The sequence below is a fragment of the Condylura cristata genome, unplaced genomic scaffold (assembly GCF_000260355.1).
Source record: "Condylura cristata isolate star-nosed mole 26May11 unplaced genomic scaffold, ConCri1.0 scaffold00028, whole genome shotgun sequence".
Lineage (NCBI taxonomy): Eukaryota > Metazoa > Chordata > Mammalia > Eulipotyphla > Talpidae > Condylura > Condylura cristata.
Genome location: NW_004567129.1, coordinates 27,818,125 through 27,827,515, shown reverse-complemented (window position 1 = coordinate 27,827,515; position 9,391 = coordinate 27,818,125). Strand labels below are relative to the sequence as shown.

At 48.3% G+C, this 9,391-nt stretch overlaps 1 protein-coding gene across 2 annotated transcripts in view; it reads right to left on the bottom strand.

Annotated features, from left to right (window-relative positions):
- The window catches only part of LOC101623974 (iron/zinc purple acid phosphatase-like protein), an 87,358-nt gene that overhangs the window by 29,106 nt on the left and 48,861 nt on the right, over window positions 1-9,391 (bottom strand). The window contains exon 1 of one of the 2 annotated variants that reach the window (XM_012730604.1): window positions 828-953. The exons of the other annotated variant lie outside the window; for it this stretch is intronic. The gene's annotated coding sequence lies outside the window, so the exon portion shown is untranslated. Of the gene's footprint in view, window positions 1-827; window positions 954-9,391 lie in introns of those variants that run through there. 2 annotated transcript variants of the gene reach the window in all.

Below are 9,391 nucleotides of genomic sequence, written 5' to 3'. Positions count from 1 at the left end.
CCCAGCTCTGTATGAATAAATAAATCTTTAAAAAAAAAAAAAACAGTAATGAAAGACTCAGGCCTGATTAAGCTGCAAGACAAATTGCAGGGGTTGGGGTCTGCTCAGGCAGCAGACGCTGCACGAATGCTGTCGACACTGTCACCAGTGAAGAGACACAGGAGTCCGTAGTTGTCACTCAGAGAACAAAAAGGAAAAGGAAAACAAGGAACACACTTCCTTTGTTTCACCTAGCAGTTGCGCTCCCAGAAAATTTTAAGTCTTTGTTTACGAATAAAATGGTACACGGTGCCGGCTGGGCTCGGGTAATTACAAGCAATTCTTCTCCTCAAGAAGGTTTCACGGGACATGGTGTGGGCTGCCTGTCTGGGGCGCCAGGAGACTCGGCAGAGATTTGCATGCTGGTCTCCTGCCCAGGAAGTGCTGGGGGCTGCCCCCAATCGCTAGAACAACAAAACCTTCCTCTGATTTTACACCCCAGGAATGAGTCGCTATGGAAATTCCAAAAGCATCTCTTTCACAACTCGTCTGTCCTCCCTCTCATATTCTGGGAGATCCTGGATTTCAATCTTGGACTTCCTGTGACAGAGGGCTGATGAGGGAAGAGGGGGATGAAGGCAGCTGGATCCCCAGCCCAGACCCTGATTCCAGGTCCCAGCCCACTCTCCCACCCACCTGCCTCCTCCCTGTAGCACCTTCCAGAAGGTTCTGAACCAAGGCCCCTCTCACTGCCCCAGGGTCAACAGACTCTCTAGCAAGATTCTTTTTCAGGAAATGTGCCGGCCCACTTCCATCCCCCTGGGCTTCTTCCTGGCCCCTTTCCTGACCTTCTGGGAAGTTCCTCTTCTATTCCTTTACGCGCATTTCGATGAGATCTCCAGGTGTTCTGCAGATGCAAGGTGCAGGCGTTTTCGCCAAGCCTCTGGTCCAGAGATGGGGCCCAGTGTGTGGCCAACTTGAAAGGGGACATCGAGGCAGTCCCTCCTAGGAGTTAACTCGCCATCATTTGTGAGCTGGTGCCTTTGGCCTCATTTCTTAACCCCTCTGCTCCTTCATCTCCTCAAAGAAAAGAATGAGGCTGACGATCATACTTGCGTAGAAAAAAGGTTCATTTATCAGGCCTGAGAAGGTGACTGAGGCCAGCAGCTGCGTGAGACCAGGCAGTGGAGCGGGTGGAGAATCTGGAGGAAGCTTCTGAGGGGCGGGAGACACAGAGGTGAGGTGTGTGTATTAAACATGGCGGTGAGGGAGACCTGGTGGAGAAGGTGATAAGTGAGCAAAGAATGGAAGGAGGGGAGGGAGCGAACCACGGGGATACCTGCGGATACGTGTTGGGGGGGGGTTGGCCCTGAGGTGGAATCTGCCTGTGCTGGTCACAGACTCCACAGGGGAGAAGGGAGGCAAGGAGGGCTCCGAGTTCGACTTCCAGTGTAGACAGCAGATGAAAGTGACAGGACCGGGTGAAGGCTGTGGTGGGGACAGAAGAAGTGTGGTTCTGGATCAATTCTGTGAGGCTGAAAACAACAGGACTCGCTGAGCGCTTGGCTGTGGGTGTGAGAAGATGGCGCACTGTGGGTGTGGGAGGCCCAGGCTGTGCCCGGGGCACAGTCCACAGTGAAGTCACTGGTCCTGGCTCCAGAGGCCACTCTTGGGGACGCCTGCGGGTGCCCTGGCCCACATGGCTGTTTCCCAGGCACCATCTGAACAATGCACGCAAAAGAGGCAGGGCGGCCCCAGGGCTAGGAGGATCCCTAGCCCCACGGAAGGAGAGAGAAGCGTCTGTGAGCACCCGGGGGCTTGGACCCGGCCTGCTGCTCTCCACCACCCCCTCAGTCTGAGGCCTTGAGCAAGAGCTGTCTGAGTCTCCTTTTGTTCCCCCTAAAAGATCAAGCCACCCATTGTTGGGGAGTCTAGTGAGGTCATGCGTGCCAGACCGGGTCTGTGAGAGCTTCCCAACGTGCCTCCCCCTTGCCTTCTGTTTGTGGGTCCCCACGGAGTCTCCTGGATGGCTGCGGTCCCCCCAAAGAAGGGAGGTGGGAAGCAGGGCCTTCTGCCAGCCATGAGCCACCGCGAGCATCAGCGTCGAGCACATGTCCAGGGCGCTGGGGTGGCCAAGAACCCCAGCTCCCCCTCCAGGAATTCTGACAAACAGCCACGCGCATTTCTACACCAGGCCACGCAAACCCTACTTATCTCACACCAGTGCCACAGTTGTAAAACTTCCACCTCAGCTCACAGGAGGTGAGGGGTTCAGGCACTGTGATAAGCAAAACTAGACAAATGTCTCTACCCCAGCTCAAACATCTGCAGCCTTAAACCTCCCCTCCCACCTCTGCCAAAGTGGGGTGGCCTCCCTAGTGGCCTAGAGGTTAAGTCTCAGGGCTACCACCTCTAAGGCCTGAGTTCGATTCCCAGCCAGGGAGTGACCCACACGGCATGGCAGACCTCTCCTGACCCTCCCCCCCAACCCTGCTGCTCCCCTCAGCAGTGTACTTCAACAATCTGCCTGTTCTGCTCCCCACTCTGTCTCTGCACCCCAGTCCTTGTACGTATAAATAAATACATAAATATCTTTAAAAAAAATAATAAGATCCCAAGTAAAATTCTATGAATCCCCTGCATGCAGTCCATTATTATTATTACTATTGTTGCTATTATTATTATACATCTATGGCCAATTAATATTGCCATATTATCAGGCCAATTTAAATATAACTGACAATACTGAGCACACTGTAACGGGCACCCTCAGCCTGGCCAAAGGTCTTTATTAAGCAGGCACTGTGTGCCTTTCCACAACAGTCAGCCATCAGCTTATGCAACAAAACAGAAAACTTGGGAAAAGTGAGTAACAAAGACAGCGCAATCCACATCTTCACACCTCCAGTAAATAAAGCTCTAACTCACCCAAACTGACTTGTGTGTGAATTCTTTCCCCCATAGAAGTCAAGAGCCTCTGACCGCCCACTCAGCACCCCTGGGCCCCAGCAGAGGGGGCTGCCAGAAGGGCGCCCCTCAGACATGCCAAGGGATGTGGGGATGGCCACAAAGGAGCCCGCACTCCAGATGTGTGCCCTCCAGATGTGACCTCCGCGTCTAACCCAGTGGCCTGGCTGGAAGTGTGAGGACTGTCCTGAGAGCAGTAACCGCCCACCGTTGTTCATGAGGATTCAACAAAAAAGTGGGGTGCATGTGTGTGTTGGTTACTTATCTACCTGCTCACACTTTCAAAGATGTACAGAGTGAATGTGCAGGAGGATTAGCCATGACTGTTGACAGAGAGGGGGCGGGAGGGAACAGGACGGGAGGGACTGGGGGTGCGCAGCAGGCGTGATGCCTGGGGGTGGCGAGACACAGTAGGTTCACATACTTACTCTGCTCCTGTGGACTTAACTTTTCTGAGCCTCGATTTCCCCCAGACTGAGTCTGGTTCCCCCAGCCACCCCACCTGCTGCTCTCCATCTCAACAGGGGCAGCGCCCATCAGAAACCCTGGGGTGCATTCGGACTTTCCTGTTTCTCACACCCTACCTATCAGGTGTATCCTGAGGCTAGCAAAGGGCCTGTACTCTGCAGCACCTTCCTCAAGCCCCTCTAAGCCGGGGCTGCAAGACTGGACAGAATACCCCAACCTTAGAGCAGGACCCACGAGGGCCCCCACCTGCTTCTCCCCTTTAGGGTGTTCTGCAAGGCTCTGGGTCTACCCACGTCATCTCCAGGAGCTCTAGGACTATTGCTTGAATGGGGCCCCAGACTGGACCCCAAGTCCAGACAGGACGAGCTCAGGGCTCTGTGTCATCAGCTTTTCACATTCCTCCCTTGGGTGGGCCCTGTAGGGGGCGGCATCACCATGCTGACTCTGTAGCCTCAGTCACTCCAGCCCCAGGGTTACTCCAGCCTCCGGGGTGGCAGTGGGGGTGGCGGCAGTGGTAGCAGCAGTGACAGTGCCCTCTCCCGTCCCTGGTACTTTGCTGGACATTCTCTGGGGAACTTCGGTTCCACTCAGCCTCCTGATGGCTGAGGTATCGCTTTCACCCCTTTTGACAAGATGGGCATTGGATCACGGGAAGGCTAGACTGCTGCGTACGGTCACGGGCTGAACCTGGGGACCGGCCAGCTGACTCCTGAGCTGACCGGTACCTGCCAGCGGGGCATCTGGTCAAGGCGGCGATGGAATGGAGTTGGCCTCAACTCCAGATTGTTCTCCAGGTGCAGGTGGAGGCAGATGTGCTGAGTCCCTGGCCCGTCTCCACCAGCAGCCCAGTAACCTGGCTTAGAGCCTAGAGGAATTAGGAGTGGATCCAGAAGCCAGCATTGCCAGTCTCACCTCCATCACTGATGCCTTCTTTCCCCTCTTCTACTAGCCTCACCCCCACGGCCAACCACTGTCCTGGGAACGATACACACACTGGGCTTTTTTCTCTTGTTCTGAGTTCCCACGAACCCGCAACTTTGGTTTTCTGGCCTTGCCATCGGGCTGGTCCCCACTGCCGCCATCTTGGGGCATCTCACCTTCCCACCTATCAATGTGTAAGTTAATGTTTTCATGTTTCATCATTTCCTTCATAAAGCTTTGCAAATTCTTATTGGAGTCATCCTGAGCCACTTTTAGGTTTTTGTTACTTTTCTAAATTTAAAGTTTTCTGGTTTTTTTTTTTTTTTAATTATTCAAAGATTCCCCGTTGGGACATGCCATTCGGTAGCTAAGCATGTTCACATCACAGTGCAGCCGATCTCAAGAACTCTTTTCCTCCTGTAAAACTGACACTTGCTACCTACTTATCAATAACTCCCCAAAGCTCACACCCGAACAATCATCATTCTATTTTGTCCATGATTTGACCATGACCTAGGAGGTCATATGAAAGAAATTAAATAGTACTTGACTTTTTGTGATTAACTTAACTTGACTTAGCATAAGGTCCTCGAGGTCCATCTGTTTGTAAGCCTGTATAATACTTCACTGTGGGAATATGCTACCTACTGTCTACCCATTCATCTGCCAATGGACACACTGGCACATCTTGTGGCTATCATGAAAATAGCTGGTATGAACATGAAACTCAAAATCTCTTCCAGATCTGGCTTTCAATGCTTTTGAGTACCTAGAAATGGAGCTGCAGGATCCTGTGTAGAATTTTTTTTTTTTAAAGATTTATTTATTTGAGCATACAGAACTGGGGTCCAGGCCAGAGGCTCAGGGGCGGTGAGAGGCTTCACCAGAGACAGAGTGGGGAGCAGAACAGGCAGATCGACGAAGTACACTGCGGAGGGGAGCAGCAGGCGGGTCAGGAGAGGTCTGGCTCGCCATGTGGGTCAGCTCTGGGGCTGAGGATTGAACTCACACTGAAGCAGCTGCGGCCAGCTTGCAGTGCTGCTTCCTAATCTGTTGTGCCACCAGGGAGGGCCCTTTCTAGGAATTTTTTTACTACTGAAAATGAACATTTATGATATGATGATGAACTTCAATCATAGTTCCTCCAACAACCTCTTCTCAGAATTAGGGACTTTTATTTCTTTTTGCTGTGAGGACATTCAAACAAATCTGGGTTCAATAAATTAGTACTGGATTACCAGCCTACTGCCTCTGGACACAAAGCAAACTGATTTAGTAAACACATTTTTGATAAATGACTTCTGCCTGAATCACTCATCACCATAATGTGGACGTGTCCTCCAGTCGTAGACCAGCTTAGTACAGGGACCTTCTACACAAGCTGAGAAAATGAAAGCAAAAATATACGCACTTCCAACAGGAAGTTAGAAAAAAATTAATATTTGCATCAGTTGACAGTGTGTGATTCAAATAACAGAAGATAAAGTAAAAGTAATAAACTCCAAATATGTAACTTAAATCTGCATTTATGGAAATGATGTATTTCTGCTGAGTAAAGAAACATAATGACCAGACTTAATAGATCTTACTTAACTTTAAATGTAGCTCTCATTCATAAGCCTTTTTCTAAAGCATCACAGTCTGCTTTTATTTTGTCAGTTTAGCATTAAGCAGAAATTTGTAAAGCTTATAATCTAATGGGGAAAAACTATCATCGAAACGATAGCACTGTATAATTAATTAAATGTGTTTCCAAAATAGAGATAATTGGAAATTATGTATCCTCCAACAGAATTACATAAACTAGATATATTTCTTGCCAAAAATGGCTTTTACAAATATACATTTAACACCCTGTGTACCAAGAATGGAATATGAATCTGAAAAAGTCTTAAAACTAAATATAAAGGGAGAGTATATAAGGGGGAAAGGGGAGAATATTAACATATCAGATGCGTTCAAACAGATTTTGAAAGATTCTGCTCTAATCTGAGGGTTCTTAAAGAAGCAAAAGATAAAGAATCCCAGCAAGGCTTCCCTGGTGACGCAAGGGGTCACGCACAGCACTAAGAGCTGACCCACGGGTGCAGCAGGCCTCTCCTGTCCATCCCGCTGCTCCCCTCAGCAGTGGGTTTCAGTGGATCCTCGTGTTATGCTCCCTACTCTGTCTCTGGAGAATCCTCTCACCCCCACAGCTCTGGTCTGTACCCCAGATCCCCAGATCCTGGATGCATAAATAAATCTTAAAAAAAAAAAAAAAAGAATCCCTGCAAATTCTTCAAAACCAACAGACTGATCTCCAGATACACAAAACCTTAAATGAGAAAACAAAGAGCAAGAGTAGAGCAGTAACTACCTAGAAATCAATGTGGCTAAATGCATGCGGCTCTTGGGAGTCAGTATAGTGTTCTGAGTATTTTGAGCAGGTAGGTGCTGTTAAAGGGCTACTACAGGCAGTAGCCACCAAGGCCTATTTGTCACTCTGGGAACTCAGAAAAAAAAAATTGTTGACATCACCCTTTTCTCTCCTCCCAAATACTGTGGTAGTTGCTCTGGTCCCAAACCAACTGGAGCCAACCAACACTGGCACCTGCTGGTACAAACCAGCTGAAACTGGTTTGGACCAGTTCAAACTGGCTGAAACTGGTTTGGACCAGTTCAAACTGGCTGAAACTGGTTCAGACCAGCTCAAACCAGGCAAGCAGGTTCTGACTTGTCCACACCAACTGAAATAAACCAACTGACCCAAATGAAACTAAATCCAATAAACACTGGTTCTGAGTGACTCAAAATGGCAGAAACCGGTTCTGACTTGGTCAAACCAATTGAAACTGGCTCAAACCGGTTCCAACTGGATCAAACCATTCTGACTTATTCAAAGAAACTGAAAACACTGAACCCAACTGACACTGGCATCAGACCTGACTCTAGACCTAACCTCTCCAAGTTACCTCGTGACCCTCAGGGTAATCCCACCCCCACTCTGTCCATCTGGCTTGTTGTCTTAACCTTTGGCCCTTACAGCCCATCACATTGTTAAGGTGTCTGCACCCCCTTTCTAATCCCAGATCCTGTATGCATAAATAAATTTATGCACAGATTTCTCCATCTGTGGTGGGCGACACTGATTTGTAACTGGTTTGAGTCTGTGATAAATAAAGCTGCAGAGAACATTCTAGAATCCATCTTAATGGGCACATAGTGTTTCTATCCAGGAGTGCAATTGCGATTGTGGAGCAGACATGCCTTTGCTCTAGAAGGTGCTGCTAAGGAATTTTCAACATGGCGGCACCTTATCTCCATTCCCGCAAGGCCAGGACAGAGCTCCATGGGCCAGCTCACATTCTCAGTAACACTGGGGTTTTTGTTTGGGGCTTGTGATTTGTTTCTAGTCATTCTGGTAGGTGTTTAATGGTCTTGTTTTGCATTTCCCTGCTGATTAAGGACAGTGACAGTGTCTACCTTTTCAGGTGTTTGTACAGCTGGTGAGCAATCTTTTTTGTAATCTTTGTTTCCACTGAGTCCCCCCACTGCATTATTTTATAGCAATGCCAACCTGGTATCGTTTCCTCCAAAAATGCTCTAAAAGATAAGGTCTTTCCTCCATACTAGACGGGGGTGGCAGAGAGAACAAAGGTCAGATGAGCTCAAAGGACTCTGCTGGAGGATTATGGGCCTTTGTGGTGGGTGTAATGTGATAATATACAGGTGTAGAGCAGAGGTGTGAACCTAAAACACACAGGGTGTTGTGAACCAGCCTTGCCTCAATAAACATAACTGAAAAATTAAATAGCGAAAAATGAATAAAACTTACACAAGTGGCCCTCCCTGGTGCCACTTGTTAAAGCACAGCACTAAGAGCTAAAGCCACTGCAGCAAGAGTTTGATCCCAGCCCTGCAGGTAACCCACATGGCGCAGAAGACCTCTCCTGACCCGCCTGCTGCTCCCCTCAGCTGTGTATTTCGTCAGTTGGCCTGTTCTGCTCCCCACTCTGTCTCTGGTGTATCCTCTCAGTGCCCCTGCACATCTGGCCTGTACCCCAGTTCTATGTGCATAACTAAATAAATCTTATGGAGCTGGAAAAGATCGTTCTTAGTGAGATAAGCCAGAAAGAAAAAGAAAAATACCGGATGGTTTCGTTCATAGCAGGAGTATAGTGGACCAGGCAAGAAAATAATAATAATAATGAACAGCCATATACCAGAGACATTTTATGGGGGTGGAGTGGGGAATGGGATCAAAAATGGTGGGGGGAGGGAAGTGCACTGGACTATGGTGATGGCACATGGGTGACTTGTGATGGGAAACCTACGGGGATTACAATTGAGATGAAAAAAATGTACAAAATGATGTAAAAATAAACTATTATATTATAAAAAAAAGAATTACAAAAAAACTATTAAAAAAGAAAAATAAATAAATAAATCTTAAACAGACACAAGTAGAAAAGAAAGTCTCACTTGCCTTTTTTTTTTTTTTAACATAAACACTTGGAATGATGCACTCAAAGAAATATTCATTAGGGTGTTAAACCCCTCTGGCTAGGCCCTCTGTCTGGGTCTCTGACTCACCCTGGGCCCAGAAAGAAGCGCAGGCAGATAACATTCCTGGCCCCTGCTGAAGCTAGACCCTGATATCAGCTCCTGACTGAGACATCTGTTCTTGGAAACCCGTCCTTGAGTGCTGTGAAGTTTGTTACTGCTGTGAAGTTTGTTACTCTTTGAACTTGCACGGGCTATGACATCTGTAACGGCGATAGGGCCTATATATTCTCTGGCATTCCTATGGTCTGGGGTCTTGCTCTCCCTGTGTGGCCTGCATACCTGCAGGAAAGCTTGACCCCAGCTAGCTGGCTCAATAAACCTTGCTTTCTTGTGCATCTCTCATCCTGTCCTTTGTCACAGGGGGAGGCAACCCGGTGATTTCAGACCTTAACAAGGGGACTCTAAATATACAAATTTTTTTTTTTTAAGATTTATTTATTTATTCATATAGAACTGGGGTACAGGCCAGAGATGTGGAGGGTGAGAGGATTCACCAGAGACAGAGTGGGGA